This window comes from Chroicocephalus ridibundus, chromosome 4 (assembly GCF_963924245.1).
Source record: "Chroicocephalus ridibundus chromosome 4, bChrRid1.1, whole genome shotgun sequence".
NCBI lineage: Eukaryota > Metazoa > Chordata > Aves > Charadriiformes > Laridae > Chroicocephalus > Chroicocephalus ridibundus.
Genome location: NC_086287.1, coordinates 82283441 through 82299057, shown reverse-complemented (window position 1 = coordinate 82299057; position 15617 = coordinate 82283441). Strand labels below are relative to the sequence as shown.

The 15617-nt window shown below is 39.0% G+C and overlaps 1 protein-coding gene across 13 annotated transcripts in view; it reads right to left on the bottom strand.

The window, feature by feature from the left end:
- ZNF536 (zinc finger protein 536) overlaps positions 1-15617 on the bottom strand; it is a 352702-nt gene that overhangs the window by 304555 nt on the left and 32530 nt on the right. For 3 of the 13 annotated variants that reach the window (XM_063334480.1, XM_063334475.1, XM_063334487.1), the window contains exons 2-3: positions 11542-11673; positions 10174-10297 (exon numbers count right to left, since the gene is read on the bottom strand). The exons of the other annotated variants lie outside the window; for them this stretch is intronic. The gene's annotated coding sequence lies outside the window, so the exon portion shown is untranslated. The remainder of the gene's footprint in view (positions 1-10173; positions 10298-11541; positions 11674-15617) is intronic. 13 annotated transcript variants of the gene reach the window in all.

The window sequence follows — 15617 nt, the reverse complement described above, 5'->3', positions numbered from 1 at the left end:
CACGTCTCACCCGAGTGCACCCACCCACAGCCCTCAGCATCAGCCACTCTCCCTCGTCTTGGAGCTACTCCACTTGAGTAACATAATTCAGTGTTCACTCCCCAGAAGAACCTGGCTCTGTGCAAAGCCACACCTGAAAGGCAGGTCAGGGCTTCAGACTTGACCTGAGCAACAGCCCCGTAGATAACACAGGTCTATCCCCCTTTCCCCATTTGATGCCAAATTCAATCCCATTCCATCCATTCCTGAATAAAAGTAGTCAAAATTGGCATGTTCCAATTCAACAGCATTTTGTCAGAGAGCTGCCAGTCAGGAACCACCACAATCTAAATTTACTATGGTTTAAGCAGACAAAACTCCTCTTGAAGTGATGTACATCTACACGCAGAGGTTGTAAATTCAGACCAAAGATGACACAGGAACAACCAGTAAAAAGCTACAATATAAACACAACCACAAGAAGCAAAAGTACGTCCATCACAGATACACAATAAAAATTGGCATATCAACACTGACGAAGGCCACAATTATTTCCTTCCGCTGTCCAGATGTTACAAAGGAACAGGACAGCTGTGTTGGGGCAGCAGTGCCAGCAGAAGGACAGTGCAGGAGGCCCACCTGGCCTGTCCTTCATCCCTCCCCTTACTCCTGCCCTGATGTGCAGGACAAGCCCTTCGGTCAAGTCTGAAAAGGGCTACTGGGAGCAGCACCCTCCCAAAACCAGCTCCCCAAATGCCCTCAAGGCAATATGGTGCCGTTCCTGATAAAAGCGTTATTTCAAGAGGACTGGCATCTGACACCTACTTACAATAGACGGTGAAACAGGTGAAATGCAACCTTTTTGCTAACATCCACATAAAGACTTAAGGTAGGGCAAGAATACAAGAGCCATCCAGCCTCGACACCAAATATTCAGTGACGCAAATATTCAGCCACCTAATAGAAAACAGTGAAAAATGTGAAAACCCCTAAAATAAACAACCGTAGACTCTTCTAGAGTCTTCCTAAAACCTGCAGGACTATTTCTGGGCATACACCTCTGGGCTTGTATGACTTGTATGTGCAATTAATAGCAAAAGTTAGAGGGTTTGCAGGACTAAGCCCCCTGTCTACTAATTGCTGAAAAGATTTAAATTTTGTCTTCACTTGTGCACATTTAGAGATTGGTGTTACCTGCAGAATTTTGGTACATAAGGGGAAAATGAAAATCTCCAATTCTGACCCTGAGGCGTCTCAGAAGCACCTCGGTTGGGAATAGGTATGTGCCAAATGACAAAAGGCAGTTTTATGGTGTATCTAGTTCCACAGGATTGCCTCGAATTATAACCATAATTGAAGTTGGTAGCAATAAAAAAAAACCAAAACAAATAAAAAAAGTCCAGGATGCAATAATATGATATTGTAGGTGTTAGGGGTGTCCTATTGGAGCCTAATTGTCATCAGGAACAACTCTCTACTGATACACAACTCAACTCTACTTCTGCTGAAACAATCACCAATTCACAGTTTTAAAGAGAAGAAAATATAAAATACTTATGAAATGATAGCTTGGGAAATGCATTTTTCATTCCTAACTATCTTGTTAGTGCATCAAATTACAAAACACCATCTGAGGCAGTTCTCACCACATCACATAAGAGGACATTTCATAAGTGATACTGCTCTCATCACAGTCTAGTAGAGAAAGAAAGAGGGAGTTTGTTTATAGATTCTTTCTTGTTTGTTTTACATTTTCTATGTAGGAAAAAAATCCAATAACCCACAAAAAGATGTAGGTCAAATGTTCTCATCTCAAATCCTCCTTGATAAGTAGCGATTTAAGAAGTCTATATAAAAAATGTGTTATTCCCTTTCAGCTCATAGGAAAAAATGTTTCAGAAATAGCACATAAAAAAATATTCAATGTCACTAAAACTGGAATAGAAAATGTTTTATAGATTAACAAACATTGTAATGAATTTGCACAACCTTAACTGACTGTATACATAGCATAATGAAATGGTCTACATCCTTTCAAAGAAAAATTAGGTATTCCAGCACATAGCTTTAGAAAAGCATTGTTCGGAAAAACCTGCATTTTTTCCCAGCTACCATGTAATTTGTGAGATGCATTTTTAAATGATCTGCAACTGCAGCAGGCTTCATCAGTCAGATGATACAGATAGATAATTCACCAAACTGTCACATGATCTTCCATCAGTCTAAAAGATGTGAATATATTGCCACAAGCTTTGGGAATAATGGGTGCACCTGTTTACAGTGTCACCTCTGTTTGCTAATTGTCTCCTTGAGCTACATTTTACTTCTAATGCATTTATTTTTGACAGGCAGTGTCTATTTAGAAATCACATTACTTCAAGTGCAATTGTTCTTTTGTCTATCAAGTAAATGAAGTGTTGTTATACAGATTTCAGGTTCTGATTAGTGAAGTATCAGCACACCACAAAGGTCAATCAGTTATTTACCTGAAGTAATAGAAGTATGACAGGCCTCCTGGATATCCTCTAGATCATGGTATAGCTCGTATTAGTATTAATATTTTATATTTCAAATATATACACACACCTTTATCTGCATGTATACATTACATAAATGTAGCAAATCTTCTAAAACATACAGTACTGTACATACACAGAACATAAAGCAAAAAGCACTCGAGTGGAAAATGTCAATGTCAATGCAGACCCAACTCTTCTATCCCAGTATTTTAAGTTAAGCCAAGATACTGGTGAAAACCAAGGGGCCGGTCCCACAAATATTTTGCAATCGTTTATGCGCATAAGCTGTCACACCAACAAAACTAATGTTTTAAAAACACACTTTTTTCCTTGCGCTTCCTGCTTTTTATAGAACAGCGAAGCAAAATTTAGTTAAGGTTACTTGCATTAGCTTCAACTAATAAGATGCCACAAGAAATTAAGATGAGCCACTTGAGGTCTAAGAAGGACCACAGGGTATTTTTATTCACACCCATACCCTCATGTCTGAAATGTTACCAACGTTCAGTTAAATAATATGTCTCAATAGGTACAAAACCCTGCCTTTATATATATAGTAACGCATTCAAGTAGAACTATACTATCAAACAGGAAATTTTGAAAACCTAAATCAGCACATTGATCACACAGCCACTTCACTGCATATATATTGATCCTATAAAAAAAAAAAGGGGGGGGGGGGTGCCTTTTAACTGTTTATTACCAAGGTGGAAAATAGTACTACTGTAGTGGCAGCAGCGGTTTGCCAAAACCTCCTTTTTCCTCGTGTACCTCGGTCCAAGTCCCACATCGCATGCTCAGCTCTGCCGTGCAAGGACAAGGTAGAAAAGAAGCAAACAAGACCAATAGTAGTTTCCCAAAACAAAGACAATGTCCAAAGCTAACACCTACCCATCCTCATGGAGGTCTAGGTATAGACTGGTCTCAGTACACACACAGCAACCTCCTGGGGCTTACCAGGGACTTCCAGCCACCACTGCTGTTTTACCAGTTTGCCAAAAGAAATAGAGACAAAAAGCCACGCTTGCCTTAAGTCACATTCTAAATTGGCTCCCAGGAGCATTCCCCTACCTTGTTCACTAAAGCACGGTGTATGTTTTCTCAGTGTTTAGCATATGCTATGTAACCTGAGCAGGACTTGTATTGTTCCAGTAGTTGTTCTTCTAAAGTATGTTCCCATCAGGACCATAATTACATGCAAAATAGTATAGAGTCATTCATAAAGTCATTTAAAATTTTCCCTAACACTTTCTGGCAAGATTAGGGCACATCGTGAAACAGAGTATGGAAGAAATCACGATCTTGGCCACAGATACAAACCGATGATAAAAGTTCAAATTACTCCAGATTAGTTTATGTATTCCAAGACCCAGAATGCTATAGGGGAATCTCCCCTAATGTATTTTGAAGAGCAGTGTTTTTTTCAAGTATTTCTGCAAGTTTAAGCACAATTTAGATAGAGTTGATCATTCATGAGCACCTTATGTACCTGTATTTATGACTAGAGCTCCTGGAAACTTGAGTCTGAAGTTCTCAAAGCATATTTCTCCTGCAGCTTCTGACATACGCTTAGCAGCAGCAGGATTGAGTCTGATGCTTGTAAAAGAGGCAATGGACATGAAATTGCAGTTTGCTCACAAGCGCAACGTGTCTCTTTGGGAACACGTGTCTCCTACCATAGCCTGACGTTGCAGAAAAGAGATAATTTACACGGAATGTGTCTAAATTTATTTAGTAAATTTACACCTACCCCAAGAATTACTGTTTTCTTTTACACAACAGCAAGCAATCTTTAGACTATTACTTTGCATACAGAGAAGTGGATACTCTAGCAATAAAGCTGCTTGCCTAAGACTAAATCCCGCCAAGCACTTCTTTTGCACACAAACAGTCTCCTTGAAATCAATGAGATTTCTTGAATGAGCTCTTCACACAAGTAAAAGGATCAGGTCCTTAAACAGCAGAAAGTACAGACGACCATGTTAACATAAAGCATCAAACAGGAGGAGGTCTCGGCAATGGAGTGAAGTATAGTCACCTACTACACATGGTTAATGAGATGTGACAGGCCAAATTCAGATCAAATGTAAACAGGGGCACTTTCCTGCCTGGAACAAAACCTGTTAAAGAGGTCTAAGCTTTGCTTTATGTGTAGTATCAGGTAGTAGCAATGCAATTAACTACCATCCAATGAATTACCAAAGCTTACCAGCGTAACAATCATGAAAATAGCACCACAAACACCCTAGAGACACAGGAAAAAAATTGTCCATTATGTTCCAACACCCACAGCTGGACCACAGGTCCAAGCCCTGGAGTTTGCAAAGCCCCTGGAGACCAAAGGAGAGGTTCGGTGTGATGCCATCAAAAGGGATCCAGGACATACGCGTGCCAGAGAGCTTTCCAAAAACACTGAGGCGCTGTTTTCCCGAACACCCTGGGTTCCCCTCCCTTGTAACACAGTCCACCTGCATGCCTCCCGGGCACTCTGAGCGCAGTCGCTGCAACATGGGCGCCAGGCACTGCATCTCCTCCCTTCTCCCCCCTGCAAACATCTCACACCACTGCTGAAGAGCTAGCCAGCCTTTGACCCTATTGTACTTAAACTTCGGGACCTCTATACAATCGACAATGAAAATATTTAATTCTGTTTCAGTCACTGCATTTCTCTTCTATTTTAATATATATTTCAATAGTGGAGGGGAGGGGGGGTGAGGACACAGTTCTTTCCAAGCAGAACTAATCCTCCTTTGAGGATGGGCGAGCCCCACACAGCTCTCAAACCCAAATGGCAAGAAGCTCTGGTTAGCTGGGGAGGCTGAGCATCTCGGCAGGTTGTAAAACAAGGATAAACAACAAATTATAACTTAGTGGCAACTTCCGTTTTCCCCCTGCAGCCCGGGATGTGCGAGACTGGCCACTGAGCGCGTGGGTAAGCGCGGGGAGCGCATATGCGCCAGCAGAGTTTATAGTGAAGGAGGGGAGCACGTGGGTGGTAGCATTTTAAAAAGCAGCTGTGTGTATGTTTTTCCCGGTTAGACTGTGAAATCACAAATGGTAGAATCAGCACTGTAAGCTTTAAACCACACTAACCCACTTGGCTGCATTTTATTGTTAACTTTCTGTCTACATTTTCCCTTATTTTTATAAAAAACACAGAACGACTCCTCTGCCCCAACTAGCTTCTTTTATTAATAAAAGGATAAAATTACACTAAATATCTCTAATGTAGTGATGAAACGGTGAAGAATGAGAAAGTATGATAAAACAGGACATTTGCGGCCACAGCCTTTGGATCATTTATACTGTTACATATATTTTCTCTAAATAATCAGGAATGTATTGGTATTTTGAAATTATGTATCTCTAATAACACAAAAGTACTTAAGAACAGAAATAGACAGTAATGGAAAATGCAGTCAACTGTTGACAACATATAGAATTTCAGAAAATAATTTACAGAGAACAGCATAGCAGATGAGTCAAAATTTTCTCAAAAATATTTCTTGCCTCCGATAGTCCAATGTAATTCATTTTCTATCTCTGTTCATTAATCATTGTTAAAATTAGTGATCCATTTCTTCCACTCTGCCATCTGCACTCAGCTTCGTAACAAACATGACACCTTCCTGCATAATAAAACCTGACAACTACGAGGATGCATTTCCAAATAGCTTTCTGCATATTTGCACCTCTATAACTGATTCCGTTGTCAGACAAAAGTGGATTATTTAACCAGAGTTCTTTCTTTATCAATTCAGTACACAGATGTGTGCTTGTGAGGGAGTGCGTGCGTGTGTGTGTATGTGTGTGTATAAAATGATCAAGTAAAAAAATCACTTAATTTGAAATAAAAACAAGATATACCAGTTATCTTTGAATTTCCACAGTAGGTAAAATTGATCATATATATATGTATGTTAGTTTTAATCTTCTACTGCGAAGCTTAAGGATGTAACATTTGGATTGGCTTCATCTTGTAAAGTTTGCATACACAAGAATTATCCTGACACTCCAATTTCCTCCAAAAGAAAAAAAAAAAAATCATATCCAGCTCGGTTTTGTTTCCCAGCCTTTGATCACTGACAATTTCAAATAAATATTTTTAAGATAAGATGAAATATCCAAGCAATGAGAAGATACAAAAAAAGTGCACAGATAAATAATTAAAATTCAGGATGTCATTTCCATCCTGTTCAGGCTAGCCTCTAATCTCCTGGAGGCAGACAGGGGACCGGAGAACAGGGTTCGGTTCTTGGTCTCTTTCCATTCCATCAACAGACTTGGAAAGCCATGGCAGCAGGGCATCTGAGTGGTCCCTTCATAAATGCTAATTACACTTAGATCCCACTGATTAACAGAAGCTGCAGTTCTCAGCACACTGAAAATCAGGCTAATGGTGGGAGCGTTAGGCCATACACATGCAAGTCAACAGGAACCTGTCCACCGACCGTGAGGAATCTGGTGCCCTGTTCACAGCTCTCCGTTTGATGAGAACTGCCCAGCCAACTGGTGAGGGGCAGAGCTGATCAGCCATGAAAGCGTCCATCCACTTCTGCTCAAAAACTGCTAGACAGTGGGGAGGCAGTACTAAGGAACATGAAAGTGTACACCAGAGTCCTCTGGAGCCTAAAACTAGTTGCCGAGACCTTTAAAATACTTTCAGTCAGGCCCGAAAAGTATACTAATCTTTAATTGGAATTGGAAAAGAGCAATCTTTTTCAATAGAGAAGATTATCATTCCATAGTAACCTCAAATAATTGTGCCTACAGCAAGTTCTGCCGGTGCCCTGTAGCAGTAGGCAGAATGACAAATACAGAGTCCAAGATGGGAACCGTTACTTTTTCAGTCAGTTTCCTCCATTTTAAGTTTTGAGCTGTGGCCACCACAGTAACCCATACTCACATACGTAAATGTTTACCTCCAAGCCAGGTGAGCCCATGGCCACCAAGCAGCCCTCTAGGCACAGACACAGCTGCTCCACAAGCTGCTGCACACACACCTCTGATGGCTGCCACCTCCGAGGACAGATAAGCTCTTGGGAAGAGCTCCAAGGGCTGACAGCACAAACTGGTAGACACTGCTGCGTTCAAGAGACCATGCACACTTCCCAGCTCTGCCAGCTGACCTACTCACTAAACTTGGACAAGCCGCCCCAATTCCAAATGTTCCCATTTTCCCATTTTTAATGGAGATGCTGACACTTGCCTCCTTTGTGACCCGTTGACAAAAAAAAAAAAGCTTTCAGTAGTATCACAGACTACAACGCGTATAAGGAAACTGTATCAGTACAATTTGGTTAACAAACACATCTTCTCTCAGCGTCCCAGTTTTCATCTGAGCACTACCTCTAGTAGCATTCCTCTTTCTGATAAATTTGTGACAGAAGCTGTCAGTGGAGAAAAGATCTTCCATTGCTAACATCTTAAAAAGCTTATATAGACATAAACTATGGAATATATACGGTACTGCTTCTTTTTGAATAGCGAAAATATAAGGGGAAACTTGAGTACAAGGCCAGCAGGTCAAATACGACTGAAGCAACATCTCCAACGTACACCGTGAGAAGCAGCAGAACATTTTAAGAACAAAGGACCAATTCTGCCTTCAGTTGTATGCCTGCCACTTCCACATGCACAGCAGGCCAGAATGAGACCCAAAATCTCTGCAAGAATTATTTCAGAAAGTTAAATAAGTTTTGTATTGAAGAAAGTTAAAGAAAAATTAAATCAATCTATTTTTTGATACAACACTGTCTAATACAACAGCAAACATATGTCACTCTTTGGAAGAAAATCTGCATTTGACATGGAAGTGTCTGTTCAAAAATTAAACCAGATGTGATATAGAACAGCTGAAATCTAAAGTTTGGAAAAAACCAAGATGTAGATGAGATATAGCAACTGACTTCTGCTAGATACCGCAAGGGTAAGAGAGCCCTCTTTTTAAAGTATTCAGACTGGAACCTTTCTAAGTACACACACTTTAACCTGTTTGTATTATCTTTTTTAAATGTATTTTATTTTGGGGTCTAGGGCCTATTGTTGTGGGGGTTTGTGTTTGTTTTTTTTTTTTTTAATTTCCTCTTAATTGCCAATTTGGAAATAGACTGTCTAGCCAATTTATGAATTTTCTGTATCTTCTTGTATAGCTCTCGGTAAGCGTTTAAGAACAACTACCAACTATTTTTTTTATTCTTCACTTGGAAGAAAAAAAAAAAAAAAATCAAACAGGCATTGTCTCTATAGCTGCCTCTTTTGCCTTTTAGTTTCCTTTTTTCTTCACATGTCTGCATACTGACACATTCAATTTCAGGTTATCAGCACATCTGAATTACAGAATACTGATGGGGATAGAGGGCAGGCCTCTCTGGACTGATTAGCATCATTTAAGAAAGCATTCACTTGCTTGCTTCATTGGCTGCAGGGATTCCATGATGGGTGGCCTTTTAGCATTAGAAGTCAATATGGAGCAATCTCATTTGAATTAAATATGGACAAAAGAAAAGATTTGATTGTGGTTATTCATAGCTAACCTTTTAATTTCACAAAGCTCTGAAATTTGGGGGTTTGTAAGCCATAAAACTTAAATATACTTAGTTTTTCATTTCTTTTCAACTCGCTTCTCTTCTCCTCCTCCAGTTTTTATGTACTTTTTAATTTACGCAAAACTTAAACCAGAAGCTTATTTCAAAAGAAATGTCTGGATGAATATTCAGGAAAACCTTTTAACCTAGTTAAACCTACACTGACTATAAAAGGAGGAATGCCTGATTCTAATCCATAAATGTATGTAAATCCACACTGAAAAACATATTTGTCCCTATCAGACTCATACTTGTTTCCGAATGGACCATAAATGCAGCCAAGTATTTCATTAACACAAATAATTATGTATGGCTAGTCATATTACGACCTTTGTTAACAGGAGCCTAAGCCCGTGGAAAGGTTGCAACGATCTAACATACAGCAACAAAATCTGATCATAAGGAAACAAATTTCTATTCTCGCATTAAAGTAAAATTATTATATGAACCAAAACACAGGATAGGAATGACAAGTTCTCACTAACTAATAAAAATCACAGAAATGTATAAGATCAGGCTACAGAAATAGTTGGGAGAAAATACGTAAAGCTTTAGTTTTCCACGAGATTAAAAGAAGTTAAATGCAAAATTTGACTTCCAAGTAGATGAAAGCACTAAAAGTGTGGCCAACCTCTCTGAATACCTGATCCCTCTGCACTTGAAGACAGTGGGAGTTTTGCCATTAACTTCAATGGAAGTAAAATCAGACATTGAGAAATGAAGTGGAAATGGCTTTTGCTGAGCTGGGCTGACTGCCATGATACGGGATAAGCTCAGCCTATGAGGAGCACAGGATAAATATCACACTACTTTTAGCACATGACTTGTCCCTTTGCTACCTATCCCAACAGACTAGGCTTAAATTTGAAATATATAGTTAACTCCAGTCCAGACAATTTCATAGATAGCCTGATGAAGGAGAAAAGTATTAAAAGTCCCTCAGTGGGTGTCTCATAGAAAAAGATTCCAGCAAATCATTCCTGCATTGCAGACATCATTGAAACTGAAATAAAGATCTGTTCAAAGCATTTTCATGGATCATGTTAAAGATTAAATCAGCCCCATAAAAAGAAGCAGCAAAACACTACCTGCATTTACACCTTTTAGTTGTTTTACGGAAGTTAAGTCTGGAACCATCCAAAGTATGCATAGAATTACTCCTGTATTCCTCAAGATTTTAGCTCATTCCTGCTGTTGTAATACAGAGAGCACCTAGATGAAAGAGAATGGAAGGTAGGGAGTATATTTCCTGAGGAAGCATATGCATTCAACTTTTTCAAACTGTATGATCTCACTGTAGCATTCAATAATTTTAAAACTCAGCTTTTCCAAGTTTCCCTCCTGTCCCTAATTTACTAATTTCAAAAAAATGTTTATTTTAGTTTTTTTTCAAGCCAATATACCAGACCTCTGCACCCTCATGCAGCATTACATGAACAGCATCCTTAGCATGCATTTTGTCCATTTTTAAATGGAATAAGTCTAAATAAAGAAACAAAAGCGCTTGGGAGTACTTTCACTGCAGCATAAGCATTCTAAAAAGGCCTTTCACAAATGTTTCCAATATGCTTTATACTGCAACCCAATGTGCAACTTCTAAACTACACCACCACAAGTAAGAAATTAGAAATGTTGAGGGCTATTGAACACTGAATTTTCACAGTGCATCTGCACAAAGTTATTTAGCACAGATGTTTCTGTAATTGTGATCCACTGGAAAAACTCAAAGTGTTCAATGGCCCTCACACTTCCACCTGCAGAGCAGTACTGGTCTACTACAACTATGCTGAGCTGTAACGTATAAAAAGCAGCAGCAGAGGCTGGATCAGGCTTTGCAAGATTTTTCACGAATAGCGTTATTCTGCTTTGTTTGTGAAGGGGTGACAGGATTTGGGGTTTTTTCTTTTCGTTTACAAAAAGACCCACATATTAAAAAGGGGTGAAATAGATTTTACATGCCTGGCTTTGAACCTGGGAATCTCCCACCGTGCAACTAATTGCATTGCCAACAAGACACAGGAGTACACCCACAAGCAGCATAAAATGTAACTGTGAGGGGTGTGATGGTAAGTCTTTATAAATAATACATTCCTCTCAAGGTGCACTTGTGTCTATGTTGTTAACGTAGGAATTTTTTCATTAGTAGCTGTAAAGATATCTGGGCAGGTGAACATCAATATGCCTCTAAAGACAATAAAAATGAGGAAGCAACAAGAGGACCGGACTTGCTTCTTAAGCAGAATGGTTAGGTATATTCAGTTCGAGCAATGGCAAAAGGAAGTGAAGATCATTACAGTGACCCTAACTCTCCCATGCATTCGCATGGCCTCAGAAATTCCCAGGAAAGCATCCCTCTATCCTGGCTTTCAGCAAAAAACCATGTCTCAGAGACTGCAGAGACAGGCAGTATCATCCTGCCCGCAGGAACGGCTGAGCAGAGAGCAGGCAGCACAAACCTGTTTAAAGAGCACTGAATAAGGACCAATGGCTTCTTTGTCATCCCACTGTCAGTGTACAAGGAAGCAGGTGGACCATTCACTTAACCTCCCGTGCGAACTCCCAAAAAAGGATTATAGAGAATTTTTTAGCTGAGAAAACAAAAGGGAATTGATTAAAGAAAAGATTATAAGCAAGATAAGGATAAGACAACTTTGATATAAGAAACATCATCCAATATTGCTGTCAGCATATATCAGACTGTAGAAGTACATAAGCATTTAGTGATAGGTTTCTGGTTTTGCAAAACACAAATCCATAACGTGGACTCATATTTTGAGCCATAAAAAGTGAGGATAATGGCTAAGTTATCATTTGAAAATTGGCTGCAGTAACTGCACAATACATTTTTCAAAGCCTACGAACAATAATATGACAATTGCTCTGGACTAGATAACCACTTTGTGCCGCTGCCCCACCAGATCTAACAAACTGATCTAGCAAATTTAACCATACCAATGCCTCAGCAGGAGGGCAGCCAGGATCACTTAATTGCTCCAAGAATCTACCTAATTTTCTGTGGAGTCCCACACAACTGTGTTTTCACCCTTCTCTGCTTCACTCGTCTGTTTAGGTGATCTCGTTTTTTGCTCACATGCCGCCTTCCAAGTTTATGTCGATGACACCCACATCTACCTCCTACACCCATCTCCTATTTGAGCCTTGCATTGGCATCTCCTGCCATTCCCTACTTTCTTTATCACTGTTAATCGGCAATGCCATTTCCTTGCCACTTTCAGTGTGGTTCCTTATTCTCTGCCTCAAAAATTACAAGTAACTCCCAAACCTGTCAGTTTTTCCTGTACCATCGTTTAAGAAACAATCTCTTCTTTCTAAGCTGCAAAGACTCTTCAACTTCTCCATCCTGACTGCTACTGCAACTACTTCTACTTACTCATTCCCCAAATACTCAGCTCCACCCCAGCATAGACAGCTGTTCACTGAGTAGGCCCAAGTGTTCTGCAATAGAAACAATAAATAATTAAATGATAATGAGGAGGCAGCATGCTGATAGAGGAGGTGGCACTACATCCTACAAGACAGCACCGAATCAGTGTGCCAAGATAAGAGAGAGAAACTAGGCTGATCCATAAGCTGAATTTTCATTTAAGACTGAAATGCAAAATTCTGGTTGGCCATAGTAAACATCTGACAGTAGTTCATAGCACTCTCATTATATTAAATTTACCACCCTGGGAAACATTTTTAGAGATGTGTATAATGTCCTTTTGAAAACTGAACACAGGGCCAGAAGCCCAAAGGCATGCAAGCCCTTGACCCTTATTCAGGGACCTAAATCCCACTAAAATGGAGATCAGGCACCTAAAAACCCGAAAGGCCACACGCTTCAGAGGATCTAAGCCACAGGCACGTAGCTCCCTGAGATACTTTTGAAGTTGTAACCCCTGGTCAAATGCTATCTTAAATACTACCATCCCACCACCTCAGTTCTCACAGCAATTTTATCTGGTTGATGTATTTATTCCTGTCCTGTACTGCTACACGCTGTAAAAATAGCTTTATTGTTCCACCTTAGAGGTGGCTGCTGCTCACTAGGAAACGTTCTTAAACAACTGTCTGACAGCCGTTTGTTAAACTCTAAGCACGGCAAACTTTAAGGTACTTGAGTGAAAGTTCACAGGTAAGCGCAGGCTCCTCTTATAACCGCAGAGCTAATCAAGAAACATGAAAATACCGTGTATTGCACAAAACATTCAGTCAGTCCTCTTTCATACTAAACCTCATGGTGTTTAAAACCTTGGCACATTTTCGGGTTTCCAGCTATTCTCACTGCACAACAACATGAACAGAAAGTAGCTGCCTAGAAATAACCATTTCTAAAAGCCTTTGGTCTCTTATTCCCTCCGTATTAAAACACTGATCCTTTTCATGCAGGAAAAGGGACATTTTAATGTTAAAGAGACAAAATTTAGTCTCAAGAAAAAAAAAAAAGAAAGAAAGAAATGTTAACAGTCAAATGGTAATAGGGAAAACAAGAGAGGAATTAAAGCTGAAACGTCATCCTTAACTCACCCCCACCGTGCCCAACTCTTGCAGGGGTCCTCTAACAATTGGTAATCCTTCATAGTGTACCATATGTGCTGCAATAACAAGGCCCAATGAGGTACATTAAGGATGTCATTTCAACCTTACCTCCTTGCTTCTGCGAGATGAAGGGAGACCCTGAACTCCATTTTAACATAGTCTAGTGATTGAATAAAAGAAAAGTTGTACTTTCCTAGGACAATGCTGCTCAGTTTTGTAGTGTAAATAAAAACGGCTTAAGTTGGTCAGCTGCTAACCACATGGTAATAATAAGTACAACAGACCGAAGTTCACAATTATTTCAGATTTACTCTCTTCCTGATCTTTCATTTTTATCAGCAAAACATCCTCTTGGCAATGGGAAGCTAAGCTGAAACTTAAATGAAAGAAATGCAAGAAGTAAATGACAAAAGACACAATTTTATGAAAGGAAAATATTCAGACCTCAGCCTTGACCTTGACCTTTTACTGTCTTTTAACATTAAACATTTGCCCCACCTTCGAAAAGATAAATGTGGCTTTTGATGACAGCCTATGTTATCTGAGGATTAAAATAGCCCTCTTGCAGTGCTCAACATTAAAGTCTTCCGCATTTGCAAAATTGCAAACAGATGCAACTCAAGTACCTGCAAATAATCTGCCAAGACCAATTTCAAAAGGGAGATTTCAAAATATGTGGAAGTCATTAGGACATGTATTATTTTTGCAATGAATAGGCGCCAGGAGTGTCTCAAGAAGCAGATGGGTGCTACTTTGTTTATAAAAGATCAACAGAATATTTGCCTGTAAATGAAGACGTATAAGCTATATGAAACAATTATGTTAAAATGGTGAATGTTTCAAAGCTAATTGTAATGGTCTTTTAAGATCTGAATTCCTCATTTCTTACAGCATGCTAAAATATCATTTTAGTTTTGGTCTTGATTGATATAATTACAAAAATGGCAGAAAATTAAAGCAAATGCTGTCAGTTTTGCTGTTGTAAATGTTGTCACTTTATCACTTGTTTACAGTTGCACCCATACTGATAAGTGAATATTTTTCAACATACATAAAAAATACGACCTTAATCTCATGGGAAAATACAGAAAGGACAGTAAAAAGCGTTAAGCTTAAAAACAAAACAAAAAGAAGTATTTCCCAAACTGCAACATACTACCTAATGACCAGTAGTTTTAAAATTCACATCTTTATAAATTTCCAGCTTAATACAACAGAAGATCACGAAGGAAACTACGTCTATATATAACACATATAAATTTATAAAGAACTCAATAAACATTAAGGCATTATCCCTGCAACAGAACAATAAGCTGTAGCACAATACGGCTGGTTAAAATCTCAATGTTGTATTTCTCAAAGTAATATATTTTAAATCAGGCTTCCAAATGATAATGACAAATTTATCTGTCCAGATACTAAATCTATTTGGCACTATTTACCATGAGTATAAACTGCAAGAAAACCACATATTTTACTTGCCCATCAAAAATATTAATTACTTGGGCAAAGAGAATTTTGCACTCATTAAGATAGCTATATCCAGAAAATTCCAGTGAATAAATATTTTTATGTTTGCCTCAGTACTGGTAAAGAGTATCATTACAATCACAGCTTAGCATAGGTATTAAAAAAAATATTGGGGGGGTGGGTTGGTTTTTGCTGGGGTTTTTTTGTGGTTTGTTCTGGGCGGTTTTGTTGGGGGGTTTCTTTTGTTGGGTTTTTTATGGCATTTTTTTTACACAACTAGGCTTAAGGAAACACAAATTTATATGAAGTGTTTACGTCAAAATAGTAATTCAAGATTTACTGACATTGTAACATACCAACTACCAACAACTGCGTGGCTACTTCCATTTATTGCCATTTACACAAAATTGTGATACAGCAGGCTTAAAGTAGAGCGGAAGCCCTCAGAATGCAGGTCAGGAGACCCAGTGAAAGTCAGAGAGTAAATGCAAATACTTTTCACACTCTCAAGGTTTCACTA